We start from the raw sequence: 25,159 nt of genomic DNA on the forward strand, positions 1-25,159 counted from the left end.
AGTGTCCTGGGAAGTGCCCCTTGGCTGCAAAACAACCCAGTGGAGAAGCAGAAAGGAACTAGCTGCATGGACTGGCCTTGCTTTACAATAACTCACCCACATGAGAACTCTCTGTGAGATCAGCATTAACCCCTTTTGCAAGGTGGTACCCCATGAGCTAACTACCTCCCACTAGGCCCCACCTCTTAAAGGTTCTACCCTCTCATCACCTACACACCAGGGACCAAGACACCATGTGAACTCTGGAAGACAAAATACAACCCAACCATAGCAGACACCCTCCTTTTCCTCCTTACATTCTGATATGCTGTGCCAGCCTACCCTCCTGCACAGAGCCTCACTTGTGATGCGACACCTACAACTGGGCTTCCCCCTCTGCCCCAGGGCCATGCTCTTCACCATGCTTACACTCTGAAGCCCTGCACCAGGCCACTCCCATGTAGACATCAGATGTCCTCCTTATTAAGCTTGCTCTCCAACACTGCACAGCCCCTCCTCCATGCAGTTTACTCAGGTTCCAGCAACCCACGCCGAGACAGACAGACACACACACACACACACATGCACAGCTTCCTAATCCTGCCAGGGCTCCTTTCCTCTGTTTTTTTTTTTTTTAAATGTTACATATTTTTGCAGCTCTCACTTACTTTTGTTTTTCTATTTATTTGAAAGTCAGAGTTACACAGAGGAGAGACAGAGAGAGAGAAGTCTTCCATCCGATGGTTCACTCTCCAATTGGCCGCAAGGCCAGAGCTGTGCAGATCTGAAGCCAGGAGCCTCCTCCAAGTCTCCCACGTGGGTGCAGGAATCTGAGGACTTGGGCCATCTCCCACTGCTTTCCCAGGCCATAGCAGAGAGCTGGATTGGAAGTGGAGCAGCCAGGTCTTGAACCAGGACCCATATGGGATTCTGACACTTCATACCAGGGTGTTAACGCGCTGTGCCAGAGTGCCGGCCCCCCTCTGATTTTTGACTCCAAAAACTTGCATAGGCTGCCCTCCCAGGCACGCCCTTCCCACCCTACTTCAGTCTCCGCCCAGCACCACACTGCTCCTCTACAGCGATCCCCAATCCTGTGTAGGTTCAGGCACCGAAAGCCCAGCTGCATCCTTCTCATCTCATGTGGGTGTAAATCCAGCCAGGCTGCCTACTGCTGGCGATGCCCTCCTCAAGATACTTGCCTCAAAACCGTGTTCCAGACCCCCTCTTTGCAGACGTGTGCCTCATTCCCACGTGGGCAAGTCCTTGCCCCACACAGGCTCACATGGCCACGGCTAGGGCACGTCCTGTTACAGGCATACCCTTCTGACCCAGGTGTCTACAACAGCTATGTCAGGATACCCCACCTACCAGGCGGCCCCTGTCCTAACCCAGCGTAAGGCCCCAATAGCCTATTCTAGTGCAGATGTGCACCTTACTCAGCGCATCTCAAAACGAGAGGAGTTATCTTTTTCAAGAATAGAGAAAAGAAAGAAGAGAAAGAATCAGAACTTAGTATTGTGGCCACTTAACAGAAAATAATGTGATGCTTTTGATTTCCTCCTGCACTAAAACAATTTTCTTAGCTAAATTTTCTTCCTGAGAAGTACTCTTTTGTTAACTGTATAGATATTTTACTAGTATCTCTACAGTTACATTTTTTACACAAGTACCTACTAACCTTCTTACCCATGATAAACAATGACAATGTTAAAAAAACTCCCTCCATATCCTTCCAACTCCCAAATTTGAATCACTGTGCCTCTATCACTATCTGTTACCTCCATTATGTTGAAATATACCTGTCTCTCTATAATAGATTTACCCTCTCTAACCAGTACCTTTGAAACCCTGTGACAAAATCAGTCTCTCTAGGGTTCGGTGCCATGGCACAGTAGGTTAATCCTCCACCTGCAGTGCTGACATTCCATACAGGCGCCAGTTCTAGTCCTGGCTGCTCCTCTTCCAATCCAGCTCTCTGCTGTGTGACGTGGGAAAGCAGAAGGTGGCCCAAGTCCTTGGGCCCCTGCACCACGTGGGAGACCCAAAGGAAGCTCCTGGCTCCTGGCTTCAGATCAGCGCAGCTCTAGCTGTTGTGGCCACTGGGGAGTGAACCAACAGACAAAAGGCCTTTCTCTCTGTCTCTCCCTCTGTCTGTAAATCTCTCTCTCAAATAAATAAATTCTTAAATATATGTATATATATTTATATAAAAATCAGTCCCTCTCTTGCTTACTTTTCGTTGTATTCTCACTTTACAATATCAAGCTTCATGACACTTATGTGACAATATACATAATAAAGTCAACTTCCACTAAAGGGTAACCATAGTTCAACACAGAAATCACACCAATGCTTGCCACAGCTCTTTCATTTATGTCTCAATAGGCTGGATTCTTTTCTTAATCTTAGTCTTCTTCCACCAGAAAAAAGGCATGGAAAAAAGAATATTCTGAGTTCTTAGCTTAAAAATAATTTATCAGGGAGCTGGCACTGTGACATAGCGGGTAAAGCCGCTACCTGCAGTGCTGGCATCCCATATGGGTACCGGTTCCAGTCCTGGCTGCCTCACTTCTGATTCAGCTCTCTGCTATGGCCTTGGAAATCAGTGGAAGATGGCCCAAGTCCTTGGGCTCCTGCACCTGAGTGGGAGACCTGGAAGAAGCTCCTGGCTCCTGCCTTCAGATTGGCCCAGCTCCAGGTGCTGCAGCCATCTGGGGGTGAACCAGCAGATGGAAGACACCCTTATCTTTCTTTCTGCCTCTGTAACTCTGCCTTTCAAATAAATAAATAAATAAATAAATCTTTAAAAAAATAAGTTGTCAGGTCAGCACTGTGGTTTAGCAGGTTGAGCTACAGCCTGCAGTGCCAGCATCCCATATGGGCACTGGTCGAGACCCAGCTGCTTCACTTCTGATCCAGCTCTCAGCTATGGCCTGGGAAAGCAGTAGAAGATGGCCCAAATCCTTGGGCACCTGCACTCACGTGGGAGACCCAGAAGAAGCTCCTGGCTCCTGGCTCCAGATCGGATCGGCGCAACTCCAGCCACTGTGGCCAACTGGGAACTGAACCAGCAGATGGAAGACCTCTCTCTCTCTCTCTCTCTCTCTCTCTCTCTCTGTGTGTGTGTGTGTGTGTGTAACTCTGACTTTCAAGTAAATAAATAAATCTTAAAAAAAGAACAGTACTCCAGACCAGCAGGGAGCCTCACCAGCTTGCTACTAAGCTCCATGTGAGGTGTCTGTGCAAGCACACAGAGGTTACCGTCCAGTACAGAGAAGAATTACCAGTTACTGAGTGCTAATATCCAAAGTCCCTCCTCAGTCTTGCGACAGAAACAAAGCACACTTGCATGTCTTCTGGTAGCCTCATTTCTTTTGTCTCTCCAGGTTATTCATCACACAGTTCTCACAGTCAGCTCAGGTATCCAACACTTGTGAATCTTTCAAAAGAATCCCTGATTTTGTCCTGCAGCTTATACCAATTGCTTTGAAGAACACTGGCCTTTTGCAAATCTACTTATGTTTATGCCAAGAAAATCTAGGATTTACTCTTAACGTTCTCTTATCTCTCCTATTTCTCACAGTTTTCAGTTAGGTCTAGAGAAGCATCTGAGGCAGCTCCACTGCACCATCTTCAAACCAGAGCCTTCTGGAGCACACACATACGTACGTGTACAGGTATATACGGGCATTTTTAAACAAGAAAAATTCAATTAAAAGAGAAAATCTCAAGTTCTCAGAATGAGCACATCATAACCTAGTCCTTTCTAACGGGGGGTGTGATTTTAAAATGCCAGAGAGGGGGCATTCCGCCTAGTGGTGAAGATGGCTGCAGCCCACATCTGTGTAGGATTGGATTCCCAGCTCCTAACCATAATTCCCTAAAATGCAGACCCTGAGGAGCAGTAGTGATGGCTCATGTGTCTGGGCTCCTGCCATCATGTGGAAGATCTAAACTGTATTCCTGGCTCCTGGCCTAGCCATGCCTATGGTGGATATTTTGAGGAGTGAATCAGCAAATGGGAGCTCACTCTGTCTCTCAAATCTTTATAATACATTTTTTAAAATATCAGCTCCACCTCTTATACAATATACTGTCAAGGTGGGCAAATCAAGTCAACGTGGTTGAAGCTACATAGCTTCTGCATCAATGCCAACATCAGTCTCAGGAGGTTAAAGGGCCATATTACAGGTGATGTATCTGTTTTTATATATCTAGTTCAGAAATAAGAGAGAGAGAGCTCTCATCTACTGGTTCATCCCTTATATGCTTGAACAGCCAGGGATGAGCCTGGCCAAAGTCAGGACTGAGAACTCAATCCAGGTCTCAGAAACCCAATCACCTGAGCCATCACTGCTGGCCCCTGGGGTCTGTTTTAGCAAGAAGGTGGACTCAGGAGCTGGAGCCAGGTGTCAAACAGAGGCACTTCAACTTTACCAGCGAGGCGAAATGTCCTCCATTTATTTCCTAACACACACTAAATTTTAAATTTATTCTATTCTGTCATAAATGAATGCAGTTACAGAACCAAATAGTTAAATGCTATTTTTTTTCGAGAGGAGGAAACTTTATCTTTATTTATTTATTTATTTATTTGTTGGTAGAGTTATAGACAGAGAGGGAGACAGAGAGAAAGGTCTTCTTTATGTTGGTTCACTCCCCAAATGGCTGGTACGGCTGGCGATGTGCCAATCTGAAGCCAGGAACCAGGTGCTTCTTCATGGTCTCCCATGCGGGTGCAGGGGCCCAAGCATTTGGGCCATCTTCCACTGCCTTCCTAGCCACAGCAGAGAGCTGGACTGGAAGAGGAGCAACCGGGACTAGAACCTGACACCCATATGGGATGCCGGCACAGCAGGCAGAGGATTAAGCAAGTGAGCCACGGCACCGGCCCCTAAATGATATTTTTATTAAAGCCAATAATCTTCTACTTACCCAACCTGCCCAAGCCCATGATTTCTTTCTTCCCTGAAGCAATCTCTCACACTCCCACTTAGCTATTTCTTTCCATATTTGCAAATATATTGCCAAGTAACAAAATTAGAGTATGACCCCCTATCTTATTAGTTTTACACCTTATCTCTGACTTCCATCTCACAGGTAAGGTGTAAAACTGACAAAACAAGTAGTACTGTAAGTGTATAAATTATCTGCATGCTATACTTCTACTCCTGCACCTCCTACACAGTTAGATCACAACTTTCAGTCCAGATTTGCACCATTTTGATTAAGTAAATGATATTCCTGGCTCGGCACATATAACTTGTGCAATGATGGAAGTCACTTATTTTCCTATACATTTTGAAGTAACTGTCTTACTTTGTGTTTCCCTTGTTTCTTAGCACTGTTTGCCACTTCTCTAAACCTCTTTACAATACATCAAACAGAATGGCTCTGGTATGGATTTCACTGGTGATGGCTGGTCTTGAATCTTGTGTGGAACAACTCTCCCAGAGCCTCTGACCTCCAATCTGGACTTGTCCTCCATACATGATGCTAAGCTGTCAGGTTTCCTTGTTGGATTTTCATATTCCCTAAAACTCATGCTCCCCTCTTTCTTGATTTACTCCCCTATTTAAAAGAAGAACACCATCCAAAACCTTTAGGAGATAAGTTTTCTTACACCTCAAATGTCTGAAATTATCTTTCTTTACAATTAAATGATGCCTTGCATATCAAATTCAATAGAAGTCACTTTTCTCTCAAATCATGAAAACGATACTATAGTGATTTCTTACTTCTAACTCTTCTGAGATATAATTAACACACCATATAAATTCACCTATTGAAGGTGTTCCAGTTTTTAGAATATTCAGTTGTGGGGCTGGCGCTGTGGCGCAGCAGGTTAAAGCCCTGGCTGGAAGCGCCAGCATCCCATATGGGTGCTGATTATAGTCCCGGCTGCTCCTCCTCCCATGAAGCTCTCTGCTGTGGCCTGGGATAGCAGTGGAAGATGGTCCAAGTCCCTGGGTCCCTGCACCCGCATGGGAAACCTGGAGGTAGCTCCTGCCTTCAGATCAGCGCAGCTGTGGCCTTTGTGGCCACTGGGGAGTGAACCAGCAGATGGAAGACCTCTCTGTCTCTACCTCTCTTTGTAACTTTGTCTTCCAAATAAATAAAATAATCTTAAAAAAGTAGAATATTCAGTTCTGAAATCAGTGCCACAATCAAGCTTAGAACATTTCCATCCCCTCAAGGAAGAACTCTGCTCCCACTAGAAAGCACTCTTCTGCCCTGCCTCCATTCTCCCCTCAATCCTGAGTATTCACTCATCCACTTGTGTTTTCCATCTATGTGGATCTGCTGACTCTGGACATTTTATATAAATGAAAATCATATAATATGTGATCTTCTGTAAAAGATTTCTTCTACTTACTATGTTTTCAAGGTCTTGATTGCGAGATCACATTTTACTTATCTATTCACCCTTGGATAGACTTTTGGGTTATTTACATCTTTTAGATATGATAAACATTTAAGAAGTTTATTCAAGCCAATTTTATGTAAACAGTTTCCTGAAGCTTGCTTGTCAGCAGACCATAAAAATCAGAGCAATAGTGAACATGCCAAGGAAATTTCTTTTCAGCACAGGTCTGAAATATGCAGCTGTAGCTACTACGGGAATTAATATCCTCAGTTTGCTAGATGGCAGATTTAGAGAATAGCACACAATAGTCAGATATGGCAAAGTGGAACATCATATCCCAGTAATCTGCAAGATTCCTGTTTTGCATCTTTGATATCTTACTGAGTGAATCAATGCAAAAACTACTTAACAGATCCATATTATACGGTGGGTTTCATAAGGTATTCTCACACTATAGATTTCAAAGCATTTAAGAGTTGAAGAAGTTTTACTGCTCTTTGTAAACACGTAATACATAGGCTGCTATTTCTAAGAACCTTCTTTATGTCTCAAGGTTACAGAATACCATTCAGTCACTCATTTCATAAATATGCTGCCCCTCCTGGGGAAAAATATTAAAGAATTAACACAAATCCAGCACAATTACTAGAAACATAAATATTGTAAAATTGATTTCCTGATCCCAATTACCTTCAGGACTGCCCTACTACCTGAAGTTTGAGTAAGGAAAAATTCATGTGAAAGGGAACACAACGCCTGCTCCTGAAAAGACGGAGGGGCAGAATAGGGAAGTGATGGGAATCAGTCAGAACCTGCCTCTGTGGTCACAAGACCAACAACTGGGAAGCACTATCGTAATGAACACTAATATCGTCTCATTTTAATGAGTTTTAAAGGGAAAACAAAACTGCTATATGCTATCTAAAAGGTTAACCAGTTGTAAATTTTACAACAAAGATGCTCTAGTCCTACTTTAAAGTCTGTTTCATAAACAATATCTGAGTGGCAATGACATGCCGAGCACTATAGAGATAAACAAGTAAGATGACAGTTTATGGCAGCCTGAAAGGACTCAAAACTGAGGCGGGCACTTGGTACAGTGGGTAAGACAGCACTTGGAATGCCTGTATCTCATATGGGAGTGCCTGGGTTTGAGTCCCATTTCCACTCCCTGTTAGATCTAGCTTTCTGCTAATGCATACCCAGGAGGCAACAGGTAATGCAAGTCCTGGGGTCCCTGTCACCCAGGAGGGAGACACAGAATGCGTTCTCGGCTCCTGGTGTCAGCCTCACCAAGTCCTGGTTACTGGAAGCCTTTGCAGTGAACCAGCAGATGACAGATCTGTGTGTGTGTGTGTGTGTGTGCGCATGCGTGCATGTGCGTTTGCACATGCCAGTGCAAATCTTCCAAGTAAAGAAATAAAATTTCAAAATAATGAAAAAAAGTACTCAAATTCTCATGGAAAGGCAAAGAGGTAAATAATCACCATGCAATGCACTAAACAATCTTATAACAGAGGCATGTGAATGCAATGAAGCCACAGGGAAGACCTGGGCCTGCCTGGTGAAGTAAGCATAGATCATGTAATACAGACCATGCTCTCAGACCAGAACAACAGGGCGAGGTGATTAAATAAGATACTGCTACTGATAGCACAACATAGACACAAGAACATATACACATGCAGAATCCAAACAATAAGATACAGGAGACAGCCAAGGTCTGCAGTACAGTTATCAGTTTAGAAGGAATTTAAAAAGAGCACAGTAGTACATTTAAGTCTCTGGAGTAAAACATTCAAAGATCCAGGCAGACTGGATCAATGCTATTTTTAGAACAAAAACTGTTTCCGAAGAGAGAGAAGAAAAAAGAGCAAGGACAAGATGGGCCTGGACGCCATGATGCAATGAATTATGAATGGCAGAAAAAGATCTGCTGCTTGAATCATCGATTTTTGAGCTTCTGCAACAGCACTGGTCTAGCAAATAAATCACCAAAAACATTCTTACATATGCTTTCACTGAAAGATATACATTGAATAGGAAAATCCTATAAACAATAATGAAATTAAATGATTGCTGTAACGATACTGCTTTTCACAAACTATTCACTTAATACAGGAGTCCCAGATCCTGTTAGAATAGAAATCAGTTTTTTTTCAACTCATATCTGTGTCTTGTAAGATCCATTAAAAAATAATTAGAAACTAGCCGGTGCTGCGGCTCAATAGGCTAATCCTCCGCCTTGCGGCGCCGGCACACCAGGTTCTAGTCCCGGTCGGGGCACCGGATTCTGTCCCGGTTGCCCCTCTTCCAGGCCAGCTCTCTGCTGTGGCCAGGGAGTGCAGTGGAGGATGGCCCAGGTGCTTGGGCCCTGCACCCCATGGGAGACCAGGATAAACACCTGGCTCCTGCCATCGGATCAGCGCGGTGTGCCGGCCGCAGCACGCCAACCGCGGCGGCCATTGGAGAGTGAACCAACGGCAAAAAGGAAGACCTTTCTCTCTGTCTCTCTCTCTCACTGTCCACTCTGCGTGTCAAAAACTAAAAAAAAAAAATAAAATAATAATAATTAGAAACTTTTCTGGTTTACTTATCTTGCTTTTTTTAAAAATAAAATTCATAGATGTAGTCTCTAGAAAACAAACAAACAAAAAAACTATCAACAATTATACTGTCCTTCATCAAGGTTGGGGCAAAGAAAGAAAAAAGAGAATCACAGAAGTTGGATGACAAAGGCTGGATGTCCATTCACCACTTATGAACTATTCACAAGTAAGCCTGAAAGTGACTTAATGCAAAATTACCCCAAAGAAAAAAATATACATCATGTAGGGTTTGCTTTTAGTTCTATGCAAATCCAACAGTTAATTATTTAATTGAAGGAAGAATAGGCCTACCTAAATTTGCCAATTTTACTTTCTCCTTTCAGTTCACAAAATGTGACAACTCACAAGCAGTTTTAGCTTCTGCTGTTTTGTTTACTAGTAATGTAAGATACAGTTTTGATATCAGTAACAGTCATGGGTGCATTATGGTGGAAAATGTAACATTCACGTGACTTCTTCAGAAAACCACCTGCGTTGCTCTGGTGTAAATACACCCATGGTCGTATTTGAGATCAGGGACACATCAACAGAAAAGTTTCAGGAGTGCTTCAATACGGCATCCCATCCAAACATCACTAGAATAGAAAGACAAGTTATGGAAACAGCCTTACCTCTTTCTTAGTAAAGGCTATAAGTACTGTCAGTAAGACTCGAGTAAATTTCACTCTGCTGAATACTGCTAAACACTGTTGGTGGTAAAAAAAAAAAAAAAGAAAGAAAGAAAGGAATTGACATTAAAACAGGCAAAGCCCATCCCAGGAATATCATCTTAAAATATATTACTTTAAGTCCTGAAGCTTGTTAATAACTTACTACATAAACACACATCTTCTTAGAGATTTTTCAAAAGGCTGGAAAAGGCACTGTAGTAAACACAATAAATAAAATTTTTAAAAAGCCTGTTCTTTTGAAATGTAACATAAAGAAAAAGTTCTATATTCATAGGACCGATTTAATCCCTTAGGTCAAAAGCTACACTATCGCGTAAACTGCTTTAAGTGGCATTTTAAGAAGGAATGAATAAAAAGTGCTTCAGGCACCGTCAGAATATTTAGGATCTTGACAAAATCACCAGCTTTTGATACTGTGAAGTTCCTGTTTGCCATCACCTGTGAAAGATATTTTTCTTCCTACCTCACAGGAATACTGAAGAGTTCTGAAATCATGTATTTGAAACAGTTGTATTATCATTCTATCAAAACAAATACAAGGGAAATAAAATCCCTTGCAATGTCCAATTTTTAAAGAAATACCTTAAAAAGGGCTTCCATAAATTATAACGCAGTTCATAAAACTACAGCATTAACAGGTAGACTTCTCTGATATTATCTACCAGAAAATAAGTTCAATTACTTCTAGTGCAGCTTCTGGATCTCTTTCTTCTCCTTGTCGATTTCAAGTACTCTAAAATTTTAAAAAAGGTCAATTAAAACAAACACAAACTTGGAAGACTGTTAGATTACAAATATACAACGTAAAGCACTAATTTTCTAAGTATACATAAGAATATACTTTTAGCAAAAATATTTAAGGGAAAAAAAAGACACGTCCTATATCTTTCTTCTATTAATGTTACATAAAGTTGGTTTTGATATAAACTATAAATAAGTTTTGATATAAACTATAGATATCAAGCAAAAAAATCAGATACTGAAACAGCAAAAGCATACGGCCTACAGTACTATTATTTTCTTTTAAAATGATTTATTAATTGAAATCCCTGATGTTATTGAAACTAACCCTGTTAGAAAAAAAATCAGTAATTTTTACAAAATTGCATCATAAAAACAAAGTTACATCAATACTGACCTGTCTTACACTAAAATGTGAAGGCATCTAGTTAATGTAAGAGTTACAGCTGAATATTTTATTTCACAGAATTTCAGCGCAGTAGCAAAGGAAGATCTGGTGGAAGATGTGCATTCCAGCCCTGGAGCTGCCACTTAAAAAGGACACACCCATAAACATGACGCAAGAAAGGTTACTTAACTCCTGTGAGCTGTATTCTCCTCATCCAGAAGTGCAGCACGCTGCCTTTAATTACCTAATTCTATGAATAACACTGGCAGAAACCTGAAAGAATTTAGAGTGCTCAATTTTCACTACTTGAGGCCAGCACTATGGTGCAGCAGGTTAAGCTGCTGTCTGCAGCACCAGCATCCTATAGGGGGGCTGGTTTTTGTCCTGGCTGCTCCATTGCCAATCTGCTGATGCACCTAGGAAAGCAGTAGAAGATGGCCCAAGTGCTTAGGCCTCTGCACCCTCGTGGGAGACCTGGATGAAGCTCCTGGCTCCTGGCTTCGGCCTAGCCCAGCAATGCCCATTCTAGCCATTTGGGAAGTGAACCAGCTTGCTCACTCTAGCGTGCTCTCCCAACCCCTCTCCTTTCTCACTCTAACTCAATTGAATAAATAAATCTTTAAATTTTTTTTTTAATACTTGAGAATGTCATTAACAGAAACTTCTCAAACAGTTTCAAATTCATTGCAAAACAGCATAGTTTGGGGCTGACACTTTGGTGTAGCAGGTTAAGCCGCTGCCTGCTGCGTCAGCAGCCTATATGGGTGCCGGTTTGATTCCTGGCTACTCCACTTCTGATACAGCTCCCTGCTAATGTACTTGGGAAAGCAGGGGAAGATGGCCCAAGTGCTTGCACCCCTGCACCCACATGGGAGACCCAAAAGAAGCTCCTGGCTCCTGGCTTCAGTCTGGTCCAGCTCAGGCTGTTGCAGCCATTTGAGTGAACCAGTAGATGGAAGATCTGTCTTTCAAATAAAATTTAATAAACTGAAAATAAAAACACCACAGCATAGTTTAGAAAGGACAGGTGGTTCTAACACCACAGCCTTACATCAAAGAAGCACAGTAATATATATATATATATATATATATATATATATATACCTTTACTCTTCTTTGCATGTCATCCTCCACATCTTTTAGCATGCATAGAAAAACACACACTCAGTTTTAAATGGAAACAAGCCAAAAAGTAAAGCCCTGAGTTATCTTTTAAAATGGGCTTACCTGTAACTCGAAGATATGTCACACTGCTAGCCATTTTAAATCTGTAAGTCACTGACTGAAAATCTTCCTATAAAAAGTCAGAAATAAGTAGGCTTTTAAACAGCAGTAAAAGCTTTCTTTTTATCTCTTTTACAAAATCACTAATAAGAAAATAGAAATACTGCTATCATACATCCAAGCTTTCCTTACAGGCATACTGTTAACACACCATATTCTAATGTTGTCTCTGTCCTTAATTTCAACTGCTTGTTCTTAAGCAACTTAAACATATTTGCATTTAATGTTTATTTGTGCAATAAAACTAATGCTTATGAAAGTATCACAAAGTAACAGTTCTCAAGTGAGCAGTAAATACAGCCACTTGCTGTCTATGACAGCTATGTGTACTGAGAATGCGTCATTAGGTGATTTAGTTGTTGTCTGAACATCATAGAGTGTAGGTAACAAACTAAGATAGCTACAACACCAGGTGTTATGATCTATGGGGCCATCAGTTTACAAGCTGTCCATCCCTGACCAAAGCATCACTATCTAGAAAATGGCTATATGTAATTATCACCATTTGATAATAAAGTTACAAGGTTTATATAGGACTTTTCAAAAATTAGTAATGTCTGCTGATGTTGTTAGGCTGCAAAGGTTAAGCTTTCTCAAACAGAATTACTCAAAGTAATAGCAAAACCATGTTCTGCTACAGCCTATTATAAAGAAAAAAAATCATTCACACATGAACACTCATCCCCCAAAAGCATTTTCAATAAACTGTTTCACTGCTTGGATCCTAAGAAATTAAGTGGTTTGCTGGACCCACTTTGAATAGTCCAATATCATCTGGCTGACTTGATTAAGATGTCAATGGCTGATGATGTGGCTCAGGAGGTGGGCAACACCTTCATCCAGTACTGGAGCACCAGTTCAGGTCCCAGCTTCTGCTTCCCACCCAGCTTCTTGCTCATGTGCCGGGGAAGGCTACAGAAGATGGCCAAGTACTTGGGTCCCTGCAGTCCATATGGGAGATCAAGATGGAATTCCTGGCTGCTGATTTAGGTCTGACCCAGACCCAGCTGTTGAAGCCATTTGGGAAGTGAACCAGCAGATCAAAGAGCTGTGAGAGTATGTGTGTGAGTGTGTGTGTGTGTGTGTGTATTTACATACATGAGGTATCTATATCAGGGAGTGTATGATCCATGAGATCATGGCTGTTTAATCGCTAATGCTTAGAACATAGTACTAACCACCAGTAAACACCTCCTGGATTAATAAATGATTCACTCAATGGCAGGGACACACATGAAAAAGCAGGTTACCTTCCTAAGTGCATCTGCTGGTTACAAGTGACAATGGTGGAGGCTGTGGTTAACTGGAAAACAAACGCTTCATCTAAAAGGCAGTCAGCCACTACTTACCCTAATGTAGCCATAAATGAACACAGGGCCAGTGTGTTCAGGTCTCTTAATTTTGTAATTAATTTTATTTTATTTATTTGACAGAGTTAGACAGTGAAAGAGAGAGAGAAAGGACGGCCTTCCCTCTGTTGGTTCACACACCCCCCCCCCCTCAAGTGGCCGCTACAGCCGGCACTGCGCCAATCCGAAGCCAGGAGCCAGGTGCCTCATCCTGGTCTCTCATGTGGGTGCAGGTGTCTAAGCACTTGGGCCATCCTCCACTGCCTTCCCGGGCCACAACAGAGAGCTGGACTGGAAGAGGAGCAACTGGGACTAGAATCTGGCACCTATATGGGATGCCAGCTTGCAGTTGGAGGATTAACCAAGTGAGCCACTGCGACGGCCCCAAGGTCTTTTAATTTTTAAGAGCAAACATCTATGTCCCCCCCCCCCAATGTAAAATCTTCCATTTTTTAAATAAAATCTAAGTAGGCCAACATCATGCAGAGAAAACATACCTGGAAGTCCCACCTGTGAAATGGTAAGTTCCCCAAGAAAAATCTAGAAAATACTATTGTTCCTGGAAGAGTATCTTGGGTCTATGTAACAAAGATAAGCCACAGTAACAAAAACTTAATCTAAGCTACTGGAGGACTGAGAGCAAAGTAGTCATTTGGCATTAAAAGATCACTCTTGAAACTTTGTGGATTTCAAAACAAAAAACAGCAAACTAGGGGATATCAGATACCAGACTCTATCCAAAAGTTCAAGCAGGAATTGATGGTGATTTGGATTTGGATTATAACAGTGGGAAAAGGAAGTAGCTGAAATCAAGATACATTTAAAAGAGTTGAATATGGATATGAGGTAAAATATACAATATCAAGCATCTCTTTGAGGTTTCTGATCCAAGTAACTGATATTAACTAGTACCATTTCCTGAAAAGAGGCAGACTTTGGAAGAAGTATGTTTAACAGCAGAAAAGTTTGCAATTTCTTTGGTCATCCAAGTGAAAAATTTAAGAAAGCGCTTACTTAAGCCTAGAAGTCAAGAAGGCACAGGGACTAGAGACATAAATATGGATGTGATCAGCAGAGCTGGTATTAAAAAAACACTGAAGGAAATCAACCTAGGAAGAGGGAATCCAGGAGTAAGCACTCTAGCATGTAGAAAGGCAAGCAGAGGAAAGAGACATATCAGAATAAGGTGGAAAGAAATACAAGAGATTCTGATACAAAGAAAAGAATTTCCAAGTGTGGTCAGCTGGGTCTCATAACTTCAGAGCTTAGAGGAAGGGATGAGAGCACAGGATTTAGTGAGATACAAAAAGGCCAATTTTGCTGCAGTAGTGGTGGCCGATGACCACCTGCAGTGGGTAAGGAGACATAAGAATAGAAACAAAATACCCAAATATGAACAGCTCATTCAAAGACCTTATTGTGAGGGCAGCAGAAAAATGGGATTGTACATGTAAGGAGCCACGGGACCAAGGGAACTGTGGTGTTCACTGCCTTCCCAGGACACAGCAGAGAGCTGGATGGGAAGTGGAGCAGTTCGTACTTGAAACAGTGCCCATACCAGCACTGCAGGAGGCAGCTTTACCCACTATGGTCCCCTAATTATTTCTTTAAGGCAGAGTTTTAGAGGTGAAATAACCAGTTTAAATAGTATTAACAGGGGCTGGAGCTCTGGCTTAGTAGGCCAAGCCTCTGCCTGCAGCACCAGCATCCCATATGGGTGCCAGTTCGTGTCCCAGCTGCTCCTCTTCTGATTCAGCTCCCTATCAACAGCCTGGGAAAGCAGTAGAAGATGGCCCAAGTGCTTGGGCCCCTGCATCCATGTGAGAGACCTGGAAGAAGCTCCTGGCTCCTGGCTTCAGACTGTTCCAGCCCTGGTCGTTGCGGCCATTTGGGAAGCAAACCTGTAGATGGAAGACCTCTCTCTCTCTGTCTCTCCCTCTGTCTATAACTCTGCCTCTCAAATAAATAAATAAAATTTTAAAAAGGTATTAATATGTTTAAGCCTCTTGATATACATATTGCTAAACAGGTAATGTACTTCCCATCAGTAAAAACCAAAGCGGCAATTCACCGCATTCTTGCCAACATTGACTGTTTTTTAAAAAATTAATAAAAAATGGGGTACTTATTAATTTATAATTTCTGAATTATACAGAGGCTAATATTTTTAATATTACAGTCATTTGTTAACTTTCATGAATAAGCTAGTTATTTTAGTACTCATTTATTCATTTGGGCCTTAATGCTTTCTTTAAATGAGCTCTCAATACATAAAAATTCATTATTTTGTTGTCTTTATTTTTCCTAAAATATTTCTATTACTTTTGTCCTTCTAGTTCTTTCCTTGAGGACTACTTCCATTTGTTAGTAAGTGCATGCAGGAGATACACAGAAATTCAATTTTAATTGGTCAGTAAAATTCCTAGTTCACTGAAAAAATAGTACAGGAGTAGTAATATGAAACAGGTATATGTTACCTCTGTTATCTTCCTGTGTATGAAGATTTAACCAATTCCTTCCCTTTTTAAAATGTTAGCAGGGTACACATGCTTCCATCTGACTCCCTTCATTTGGAGGATCTAATCTTCTACTGTATACATACATCTACAGCCATTAAAAAATTCTGCTATTCATCCAAAAGGCAGAGGGAAGAGAGAAGAGGGATATGAAAGAGACAGACAAAGACTGAAACCTCTCTTCCACCAGTTCACTCCCTAAATGCCCACAACAGTCAGGGCTGAGCCATACTGAACCTGGAAGCTGGAAACTCAATCCAGGTCTCACACATGCATAGCAGGAACCCAGCTACTTGAGCCATCACCACTGCCTCCCAGGTTACGCAGCAGCAGGAAGCCAGAATCCTGAGCAGAACTGAGATTTGAGCGCAAGCACTCCAGGATGGGATACAGGTGTTACCAAGGAAGTATAATCCTTGATTGTGTGAACACAGCACCTCTGAATGAGTCTCCTACTGACGGATAGTGAGGAAGATTTTAACGACTATAATGCCAGATTTCATGACTACAAATAGCACTACAGTTAAGGTCCTTACACATCGATCTTTGTGTACAAGCACACACATAATTGTAGGACAAAGTACTAGAAGTAACACTGTTATCAAAACATGTGCATTTAAGTTATAATAGTACCATGTTGCTTTTTAAAAGTTTTAAGTTTATACTCCCACCAAGAAAGTACCATGCTTGCTTACAGACGAATGCTGAGTACTGTTTGATAAGTGTGGAATATAAATTCAGAAAGTCCTCGTTTTGCAGTAGTAAAAACCAGTCCAGGCAAGCACTACAGGTGGATGCTAAACTAAGGAAGGAGACTTTAATGAACAGGGTATCTATAATTTTTTTAAAAAAAACTTTGTTGACAGGCAGAGAGAGAGAGAGAGAGAGAGAAACAGAACAGGGTACTTCTTGTAATCTTAAAATGTTTCCCAACAGACTGGTGAAATATAAGGGAAAAATAGTAATCACAGAGGAATCGGATAACGCCTTGGTGGATTGATCAAAATGGTATCACTGGTGGGGGCAAGTGGACACTCTATGCACCGAGATGTGACCATTGGAGAAGGGCACGTAAGTCACTTAAGTCACAGCAGAGCAAGGGCTGCATACGCTCACTCTAAGCAAGAGGAAAGAATATACAACCCCAAGAATGAGGCAAGTTCTGTTTAAAAAAGGAGGGGAGGCGAGTAGAAGGCTGTGTTCTTAAAAATGCTGCCATCACTAAAGACAAAGGAAAGCTAAGAAACTAATGGCAGATTAAAGATACTACAAAGATACAAATGTCCGAGGTGATTCCATACTGGATCTTGTATTCTACCCCAGGGGAAAGGCTAACAAGGATGGGGTCAGGTGACAGAAGTGCAATATGAATAGTGTGTTGACATTACAGATTCACAGAGGTTTAAACTTGGACTGTGGTTGTATAGAGGGAACCCTTTTGCTTGGAAGATGCAAGCTGAGGAATTGGGGGAAGAAGGTCACAATGTGTAACTTACTCTCCAAAAGAAAACATACATACATATACACATAAACTTCTAAGACAGCAAGCAAGTGAAAAGGGGGACAGTATGTTAACAGCTCAATCTGTGTAAGGAACATATGACATTATTTATGTTAATGTAACTACTCTGTGAAAGTGAAATTATTTTCAAGCAAAAAGTATACAAAAATTAAAAACAGGGAAACAGCAACTGTTCACAAACACACACACACACACGCTGAGTGTTTTTTCCACATCATCAGCCTGATACATCCTAAGAGATTTCTAATCTTTGCTAATAATTGGTAGAAAAAAGAAGAAAAAAAGTATCTCAGAATTTTAATTTGTATTTCTCCTAAGTGAGCTTAACCATTTTAGGTTTCATGGCCATTTTATATTCTGTGAACTATCTTCTGATCTTTAGTAACACTTTCATATTTAAAATACTTTGTCTGAAACTTATTTTGATGTGAAATGATAAAGTAACTTTAAAGGGTACTAATCAATTTTTTCCAGCACTATTATTGAAATGAATTCTTTCTCCACCCCACTGATTTTGATGACCTCTTATGTATAGTTTGAGATAAGTATTTTTTTCTTCTTCTTTTTTTTTTTTGACTGGCAGAGTGGACAGCAAAAGAGAGAGAGACAGAGAGAAAGGTCTTCCTTTTTCCATTGGCTCACCCCCCAATGGCTGCTGTGGCCAACGCATTGCTCTGATCTAAAGCCAGAAGCCAGGTGCTTCTCCTGGTCTCCCATGTGGGTGCAGGGCCCAAGGACTTGGATCATCCTCCACTGCACTCCCAGGCCACAGCAGAGAGCTGGACTGGAAGAGGAGCAACCAGGACAGAATCTGGCACTCTGACTGGGACTGGAACCCAGGATGCCAGCGCCACAGGCGAAGGATTAGCCTATTGAGCCGCGGTGTCGGCTGAGATAAGTATTTAAAATAATCTTATTTCTCTTCTCACTCAAGTTACTCTTTTTAAAAGTCTACCCAAGGGGCAGACGCTGTGGCTCACTTGGTTAATCCTCCGCCTGTGGCACCAACATCCCATATGGGTGCCAGATTCTAGCTCTGGTTGCTCCTCCTCCAGTCCAGCTTTCTGCTGTGGCCAGGGAAGGCAGTGGAAGATGGCCCAGATACTTGGGCCCCTGCACCCACATTGAGGGCCAGGAGGAAGTATCTGGCTCCTGGCTCCAGATCGGCATAGCTCTGGCCATAGCAGCCATTTGTGGGGTGAACCAGCAGAAGGAAGACCTTTCTCTCTGTCTCTATCTGTTAAAAAAAAAAAAGCCTACCCAAATGGATAAGACTTTCCATAATGACATGTATCAATACAAATATTTAAGTAAATAACAAAGTGAATATTTAAAAACTAGAAGGTTATTTCATAAATATCTTATTAAGCTTTGCGGACAATCATATTGGATGTGTATTATTCTCACGAACATGAATTCAGAGAAGTTTTGCTTGGTGAACACTGATGACAGTTGGCGCCTAATCTATTTATCCTGGATCACAAGAGCATTAAAAAGAAACTGAACAATTTCAACACCTACCACATTTTTCTCCTATAAATATAGATAAGATCACTTAAATACCCCACAGTGAATAAGGAGTTCAATGAGCTTCAAGAATTGTTATATTACAAAATCTTACCTCTGCAAAAGCAGCAGCTTTATTTACTTTTTCCCTTGCACTATCACAGATTTTCAAGATTCCCAGGGCAAAAGCTTTCATGGCAGGATCTTCTATAAAGTCTGCATTATGAAGGTAAAGGCACGTAAATACTGTCTGTGCCAAGGAATGGCCTTCTAACCAGGTTATCTATGAAGACAGAAAACAGGGCACATACTGACGGTGATGCACAAGGGTCTGGAAAGTCCACACTGCCCCAACAGCCAAAGGATTGAGTGCCACAGACCAATACATGTAAGGTTACATACAAGACTTGAAAGATGATTAAAGGGAAAGCCAGGGAAGACAGCAAGAGTTAGAATTCACTTTCAGTGTTTAAGGTTTTTCAAGAATTATCTACTTTAAATGATGATCTGTTAAAAGGCATTCTCATATATAATTCAGTTTGCAATATGTGCGGACACTAATAAAACTAGAGTGCTTCTTTATGTGGCATCCAAAAGCAATCAATTCTATAACAGTCAATAAAAATCCATAAACTGGAAATTCACAAGTTTAGAACTAAATAGGGGGGCCGGTGCTGTGGTGTAGCAGGTAAAGCTGCCACCTGCAGTGCTGGAAACCCATACAGGTGTAGCTTTGAGTATTGGCTACTCCACTTCTGATCCAGCTCTCTGCTATGGTCTCTTCATCCACGTGGAGACCCAGAAGCAGCTCCTGGATTCAGTTCGGCGCAGCTCTGGCTGTTGCGGCCACTTAGGGAATGAACCAGCGGATGGAAGACCTCTCTCTCGCTCTACCTCTCCTCTCTAACTCTGACTTTCAAATAAATAAAAGATCTTTAACGAAAAAGAAAAAGAACTTAATAGGTCCTTAGTCACTCAATTATTCTTTTTTTATTCTCATCACCATTAACCCAGACAGCAGCAAAAGCACTTATATTTTTCAAGAAATTACACTTGGGTTTTCTTCTTTCCCTTCAACCAGGGGGCTTTTTCTTTAAAAAAAAATCCATCAGAAAGGCCAAGTCAGTCTAGAAAGAAGAGGAGAAGGAGAAAGAGGGAGGGAAGGACAGAATCTTCCATCCGCTGGTAAACTCCCCAAATGGCCACATGGCTGGGGCTGGGCCAGGCCAAAGCCAGGAGCTTCTTCCGGGTCTCTCGTGTGGGTGCAGGGGCCCAAGCCCTTGGGTCATCTTTCGTTGCTTTCCCAGGCACATTAGCAGGAAGTTGGATCAGAAGTAAAGCAGCCGGGACTTGAACCGGTGCCATATGGGATGCTGGCATGGCAGGCAGAGGCTTACCCTATTATACCACAATGCTGGCCTCCAGAGGGCTTTTCCTTAAAACAAATATAAACAACATTTCCCCTGAGTGGCTAACACATGCGTGGCATCATGTGGTAAAGGCTGGGAATATCAACAATAGCCATAACTGAGTAGTTACTTTGTTCTTAGTATTATAATATATATTTCATACATCTGATTTTTTCCTCACATGGCATTTTTCTTTTACATGCAAACAGTTTAAATAATATGCCCAAGTTTATACAGTTATACATTACACTAAAGTCCAAGAATTCTGCAACTGAGCAAGACACATGCCACCATATAATGAAAGGAGAAATAAACATAAAAATTAATAATTTAGGCATATGTATACCTAGTGCTCAGAAAACAGACCCGCAGACTACAAACAACTGCCCTAATGCCTAAACTCTGAGATGCAGTCCTGAACGTCTCACAGAATGTTCCTCAACATTAGCAAACACCCTCCTTATCACCCCTTCCCTCCTCCTCTCGGCCCACAGCCCTCACTAGGCCTGCAGTCCTCCGACTGTCAGGCAGCTCTATGTGACTCCCCAACCTGAACACTCAGCTCCACGCCTTACCACAAACCACAAAACCATGATCCCTCCTGCCACCATTCTTCACTTCCAGTCAACAGCCTTTCCTACTCTCCCTGACATAATTAACCCCACACCTCTGTCCCCACTTACTTACCTATAGTCACAGCTGATGCTTTACATGTTTGTTCCCAGCAATGCTTCATCTCCCTTCCCAATCTCACTAAAACTGTCAATCTCTAAAAGCTAACTAAGAGACAGCTTTAGAAGACAAAGAGGCAGGATTAGGAATCTGGCATTTTCTCTCTGCCGAGAAATGTAACCTTAGGCAGATAATGTAGTACATATACCAAAGAGAGTTGATACAAGACCTAATAAAATTACAGACATGAAACACTCATTAAAAGCACTTCATGAAAACTGGCAATCAGTGAGTATTTCCTGAATGAACAAATGAACAAATATTACATACTTCTAAAAACAGTACTTTAATTTCTTATTAAAAAGAAAGAGGTTGAGGCTAGCATTGGGATGTATCAGGTTAACCCACTGCTTGCAATACCAACATGGTACAGTACATCAGAGTGCCGGTTCAAATCTCAGCCACCCTGCTTCCAATCCAGTTTCCTGTTAATATGCCTGGGAGGGCAGTGGAGGATGGCTTCTGTACTTGGGCCCTGCCACTCATGGGAGAGACATGGAGTTGGCAGCCATATGGGAAGTGAACTGGCAGACAGATGATCTCAATATTGGTCTTCCCTGACCCTACTCATCACGCTGCCTTTCAAATAAATAAATTTTCTTTAAAAAGAGGGGAGGGTAGTCAGAAAACAGTGGGCAATAAACTTGTCCCAAGGAGAAATGTCTCCACAGTAAATACCACCATCTAGGGAAGACATATATCCAGCATATATGGAACACTACAAAATTTTCTTCATAGAAGACAGCCAGTTTACAACAATTTATCCTAGATTAGGATAAAGATCTCTCCAAAATCAATGCAACATTCCTTCTGTTTCACTTCCATGGTAACTTATGGAGCCTTCCAATTACAGGTTTATTTCACTGGATAACTTAAGAAAAGGGATATTGGGGCTGGCACTGTGGTGTAGTAAACTAAGCCTCCACCTGTAGTACTAGCATACCATACAGGTGCCAGTTTGAGTCCTGGCTGCTTCACTTCTTATCCAACTCTCTGCTATGGCCTGGGAAAGCAGTAGTAGATGGCCTAAGTACTTGGGCCCACGTGGGAGACCTGGAGGAAGTTCCTGGCTTTGGATCAGCTCAGCTCCAGCTGTTGCAGCCATTTGGGGAGTGAACCAATGGATGCAAGACCTCTCTGTCTCTCTCCCTGTCTGTAACTTTGTCTCTCAAATAAATATGTCTACTATTTTTAAAGATTTATTGATTTTACTTAAAAGTCAAGAGTTGTACAGAGAGGACAGGCAGAGAGAGAGAGGCAGAGAGAAAGAGAGAGGTCTTCCATCTGAAAGTTCACTCCCCAATTGGCTGCTACGGCTCGAGCTGCACTGATCCGAAGCCAGGAGCTTCCTCTGGGTCTCCGACACAGGTGCAGGGGCCCCAGCACTTGGGCCATCTTCTACTGCTTTCCAAGGCCACAGCAGAGAGCTGGACAGTAGTGGAGCAGCCAGGATTAAAACTGATGCCCATAGGGGATGCAGGCGCTTCTGGCCAGGGTGTTAACATGCTGCGCCACAGCGCCGGCCCTAATATATAAGTCTTTAAAAGGCGGGGGGGGGGGGGGGACTTACTGTAATAGCTACAATAATACCTTTGTTGAAAAGAAATATCTCTTCACCCAGAAATGAGAACATCACATCATCCAGATGAGAAGATGAAGTTTGTTTACTAGACTTAGCAAACTTTGGTCTGAGAAATTGAACATCTTATGAAGCCTTGCATTACATGTATTTCTTGCTCAACACTGATGTAGACACTCTTAAATTCAAAGATTCACAAAAGTCATAGTTTTTTAGTTAATCAGTATCATTTAATTCTTACCAAGCAGCAAAAACAGGTATCCGTTATCCCTATCAATTCAGGCAAGGTAAGATCTTTGATTTTAATTGTGCCGCCCTAAAAAAGAGGAGAAACAACATATATAAGCAGATACTTTTAGAAATTTGGGATTAGTAGGTATAGGGTTTTTACAAAAGTTAAGTATTTAAAAGTAAACATTAGGAAAACATTATCTGATGATCTGGGTAAAACCAAGATACCAAATTAATTCTGTTCTTTAAAACAAAATATGTTTTATTTTTAAATGGCAAATAAGAACAGTAAAGAGAGTCCTGGTTGTTGTGGACACTTGGGAAAAGAACCAGTGGGTGGAAGACAGCTCCCTCTGCCTTTTGAATAAAATTTTCAAATTAAAATTTTTCCTTAACTTCATTACTACAGTATTTAATTATATTTAAATATTTACAATATTAATTTCCTTAGCAAATTTCTATATTAACATGGGAAAAATTACCCTATAGTAACTGCTAATGAATTTCTAAATCAATTCCCATTGACTGAATTTTAAATTCACCACCACGACTTGACATATTAACACATAAGGGGGCTAGCATTGTGGCACAAGGTGGGTTAAGCGCTGGTTTGAATCCTGGCTGCTTCACTTCCAATCCAGTTTCCTGCTAATGAGACTGGGAGAAGAGTGGAAGATGGCCCAAGGACTTCAGCCCTGCCACCCATGTGGGAACCACTCATGGAGTTCTTGGCTCCTGGCTTCAGCCTGGTCCAGCCCTGGCTGTTGAAGCCATTTGGAGAGTGAACTAGAAGAAGGAAGATCAATTTTTTGCTCTTTATTCTGTTTCCCACTCTCTTGCATGCACACATACTTTCTGTCACTCTGCCTTTCAAATAACTAAATCTTTAAAAAATATATACACATAAAATGTGACTGCCAATTATTCTTATATTTGAATACATACTCAAGTATTTTCATTTTCTTTTTAAAGACTTGTTTTTTGTTTTTGTTTTTGTTTTGACAGGCAGAGTTAGACAGTGAGTGAGAGAGACAGACAGACAGACAGAAAGGTCTTCCTTTTTTCCATTGGTTCACCCCCCAAATGGCTGCTATGGCCTGCGTGCTGTGCCGATCCAAACTCAACAGCCAGGAGCCAGGCGCTTCCTCCTGATCTCCCATTCGGGTGCAGGGCTCAAGGACTTGGGCCATCCTCCACTGCCCTCGTGGGACACAGCAGAGAGATGGACTGGACGAGGAGCAACTAAGACAGAACTGGTGCCCCAACCGGGACTAGAACCCGGAGAACCATCACCACAGGTGGAGGATTAGCCTAGTGAGCCATGGCGCCGGCCTAAAGATTTATTTATTTGAAAGGTAAGAGAATGCAACAGAGAGAGAGAGTGAGAGAGAGAGAGATCTATCCACTGGTTCACTCCTTAGATGGCTATAAGGGCCAGGACTGGGCCAGGCTGAAGCCAGGAGCTTCTTTCCAAGTCACTCATGTGGGTAGCAGGGGCCCATCTTGGGCCACCTTTTGCTGCTTTCCCCAGGCCATTAGCAGGGAGCTGGGTGGGAAGTAGAGCAGCCAGGACAAGAACTGGTGCCTATAATGGATGCCTGTGTCACAGGCAGTGGCTTCACTGGCTACGCCACAATGCTTGGCCGCTCAAATGCTTTCAATAACTAAGAAGTAAACAAAATTTGACCAAGGCTTTGGTGAAGACCTCAAACACCTAACTTCCAGATTTTAACAGATAGGTGACTAATGATTTTAGCTAATTCTTGTTTATATATTTCAGATGCTTTTAAGAGAATACAATTCAAGCTAAATCTTTAAAATTAAGCATGACATCTTAACATATGAAATGACTACTTTGATAGCTTGTTCAAAATTGAGAACTTTTCGATTGACTTGGTTTCCAATCATGCCAGCATCCATCTTGGGATCCATCATTTCAATAGCAGACATAGCTTCAAAAAGACCAAATCTGCAAATCAAAAATTAAACTCACAAGTTGTTGTTTCCAACTGATACATAAAAATGGTAACACATTTATGGGGTGAACTTATCAAATATTTATTGTTTATTTACGATAAAAATACATTCAAAAGCCCTTCTTTCGATTTTTTTTTAGGAAAATACACAGTACACAGTCATTACCTATAATCATGCTACTGAGCAATACAACAAGAAGGGGCTGATGCTGTGGCATAGTGGGTAAGCCAGCATATCACATGGGCACCGGTTCAAATCCCAGCTGCTCCACTTCTGATCTAGCTCTCTGCTATGGT

General features: G+C 41.8%; 1 pseudogene; it reads right to left on the reverse strand.

Moving 5' to 3' along the window:
• Positions 1–25,159, reverse strand: part of LOC133754273 (N-alpha-acetyltransferase 35, NatC auxiliary subunit-like) — a 43,923-nt pseudogene that overhangs the window by 13,027 nt on the left and 5,737 nt on the right.

This window comes from Lepus europaeus, assembly GCF_033115175.1.
Source record: "Lepus europaeus isolate LE1 chromosome 12 unlocalized genomic scaffold, mLepTim1.pri SUPER_12_unloc_1, whole genome shotgun sequence".
NCBI lineage: Eukaryota > Metazoa > Chordata > Mammalia > Lagomorpha > Leporidae > Lepus > Lepus europaeus.